The sequence below is a fragment of the Aotus nancymaae genome, unplaced genomic scaffold, assembly GCF_030222135.1.
Source record: "Aotus nancymaae isolate 86718 unplaced genomic scaffold, 86718_ANA_hifiasm-v0.15.2.pri h1tg000006l, whole genome shotgun sequence".
NCBI classification, from domain to species: Eukaryota; Metazoa; Chordata; class Mammalia; order Primates; family Aotidae; genus Aotus; species Aotus nancymaae.
Window position 1 is genome coordinate 94,035,910 of NW_026988417.1, and position 3,311 is coordinate 94,039,220.

The following is a 3,311-nucleotide window of genomic DNA, read 5'->3' on the forward strand; positions in this document are numbered from 1 at the left end:
CTGTCCTGGAAGGCTTGAGGGCCTGCTGGTATCTTCACTACAGAAAGGAAGCTCCATCGATCATTAGAGATCATGTAGCAGCAGGCCTAGTAGTAGAGCAGGCTCTCCGGGTTTACTGCTCAAGGTAAACAGTGACTGTGATTAAAGGAACCTGACATCTTTCCCTCAGCCCAAATTGCATCCCATCTCCAGGCCTGGCCGGGCCATGGGTGAGAACGGCAGGAAGGAGCTAAGCCCGATGGAAGTCCCCGCACTGGCCACCAGTCTTGCTAACGAGCTTGATCTCCTCCAACACAATGTCTCTGCTGACAGCCTTGCACATGTTGTACAGGGTGAGGGTGGCCACTGCAGCAGAGATCAGGGCCTCCATCTCCACCCCAGTGGGGCCCCGAGCCCAGCAAGATGCCCAGATCTCCACAGCATGGCATGTGCTGTCCAGCTCCAGCTGCACCTGGACATGGCTCAGGGCCACATGGTGGCACAGAGGGATCAGCTGGCTGGTCAGCTTGGCTGCCTGGACTCCAGCCAGTTGGGCCACCACCAGGGCATCTCCTTTCTTGAGCTGGTTCTGCTGGACAAGCTTGAAGGCTACAGGCCCCAGGAGGACCACGGTTGAGGCCACAGCCACCTGTTCTGTGTCTGGCTTCCTGCCCACATCTACCATCGCTGCCCGTCCTTCTGAGTCCACGTGAGTTGTTCTGAGGTTATCTAGGGTCCTGAGGGGGCAGCAGAAGCCCAGGAACCTGGACTAAGGCACTTTGAGTTGGCATCTGAGTCTGCATGAGAAGTGTAGTGTCTCTGAAAGAAGCCAGACCCCAGCTGCTGCTGGGCTAGAGGAGGGGTCTGGGGGACCCTGTATCCTTTCCATAAAGTGGCCATCTGGCTGGAGAAACTCATTCTGGATCTTAGACCCTCAACATGGAGGGCATCCCTGGAGGAAATGCTTGGATTGGCTGGTGGGGAATCATGGGACATCAAAAATAACTTGATGGGTCACCCACCGATGAGGATCATGGGCCGGTTCTTCATCTGGGAAATACTGAACATGTCTGCATGTTGCCACTTCTTCCTGCCCACAGCAGCCCCGATGATTCTCAGCAGCTCCTGCTCAGAGGCCCCAGCTCGCAGGTGATCCCGCAGAGATACCTCAGGGTTTCCAAAGAGGCAGACCTTGAGGTTCTCATCAGCTGTGATTCGCAGGTGGTTGCAGGTCCCACAGAAATGCTCAGACATGGACGTGATGAAGCTGATCTGGCCTTGGAAGCCAGGGATTTTAAAGGCCTTGGCTGTGCTGGACTCCTCCTCTGGTAGCTTCTCCAGCTCTGGCCACTGCTGCTGGATAGTGTCCAGCATCTCCTTATAGCTGACCATCTTCTTGAAGTTCCACTTGTTGCCATCAAAGGGCATGTACTCTATGAGGCGCACGTCCAGGGGGAGGCCCTCGATCAAGGCTGCAAAGTCCAAGAGTTCATCCTCGTTAAGGCCTCTCATCCCCTTTATTTTTAATGAATATGTTTGTTTATGTGCATATATCTTACTTTTCCTGTATTATATCTTTATTATGTTACAAAAAATATGTTGACTTTATATTGTAGTAGTTATTAAGTATTGTTAACTTTACATTATAGTAATTAAGTTATGTGACTTCAAAAAGAAAAGTAAATATCACACAAGGACTTTATCTCCTTTTCTGGGGAAGGAGGTAGTGCGTTTTTGGTTTCACACAGGGTAGTTATATCAGACTAGGTGAAATCATGGCCTTGTTACTGTCTTTACTTGGAGTTTAAGTATGATTTAAGGAGACGCTATAGATGCCAGGTTGACAAGGGGTAGACTTGTGATGTCTAGTTTTATGTATCCACTTGACTAGGGCAGGTGGTGCCCAGATATTTTGATAAACATTCTTTTGAATGTATCTGCAAGGGTGTTTCTGGATGAGATTAACATTTACATTGGTAGACTAGGTAAAGCACACTGCTCTTCCCAATATTGGGTGAGCCTCATCTAGTCAGTTGAAGGTGTAACTAGAACTAAAGGCTGACCCTCCCCCACATGAGAGAAAAAATTCTGCCTGACTGCGTTTGTACAGGAACAGCTGCTCTTCCTGGTTATGAAGACTGCTAGCAATTGCATAAGCCACTTTCTTACAATCAATCTTTCTCTTTCTCTTTCTCTTTCTCTTTGTCTATTTTTCTTTCTCTGTTGGTTGTTTCTCTGGAGAATGCTAATGCAACTGGTTAATTAGTATTTTTGCTTCAAACAACCGTTTATCTGGTAACAAAATTAATAGAAACATACACTTGGTATTTACCTACATATTCTCTATTTCTGAAATCCTTCATTTTAGAGATACATGTTTCATCTGATATTATTTCCCTTCCCTCTGAAGAATTTTCTTTAGCATTTCTCATAGTGCATATTTACTGACAATAAATTCTCTCTGCTTTTGTTTGTCTGGAAAATATTTTATTTGAATTCATTTCTTAAATAATTTCTAGTTATATAATTCTAGCTTTGTAGTGTTTCTTTCTTTCTGTCAAGACTTTAAGATAGATATCTTTCCATTGCCTTTTTTCTCACATTGTTTTTGACCACAAGTCAGAGACAATTGCTATTGTTGTTCCCTGAAATACATATGTACCTATTATTCTCTGAATGTTTATAAGATCCAGAGAATACAGATTTTTACCAATAATTTACATTACAATATGGCTTGCTGTGGTTTTTATTTTGTTAAAGCAAAATAAAACTCACCAGCGGGTTGTTAAGTTACTTGAAATAGTGGGTTTATAATTTTCACCAAATTTGAACATTTTAAGCCATTATTTGAAGCTGTCTCTTTTCGAGTATTCTAGTTTTAGATCTTTAATCCACTAGCTGTTGTGCTCATTGTCCAAGGCTCTCTTATTGACAGATTCATTATAATCTTTTCTTCCCCTGTGCTTTATCTCGGGTAATTTACACTGCTATACTTTCAAGTTTACCTGTCTTTACCTTTTTATTTCTTTTCGATACGGGTTCTCACTCTGTCACCCAGGCTGGAGTACAGTGGCACAATCTTGGCTCATTGCAGCCTTGACCTCCTGGGCTCTAGTGATCCTCCCACATCAGCCTCCTGAGTAGCCAGGACTACAGGCACACACCACCACATCTGGCTAGTTTTTTGTATTTTTGGTAGAGACAGGGTTTCACCATGGTACCCAGGCTGGTCTCAAGGCCTCTCAAAGTTCTGAAGTTGTAGGCATGAACCATTGCGCTCAGCCATATTTACTTTCAAAGTGCATGGCATCTTTTTGTACGCTTGGGAGAGA

The 3,311-nt window shown here is 44.8% G+C and overlaps 1 pseudogene; it reads right to left on the minus strand.

Annotated features, from left to right (window-relative positions):
- Positions 1–229: 229 nt before the first annotated feature.
- Positions 230–1,491, minus strand: LOC105717593 (molybdenum cofactor biosynthesis protein 1-like; annotated as a pseudogene).
- Between the last annotated feature and the right edge of the window lie 1,820 nt (positions 1,492–3,311).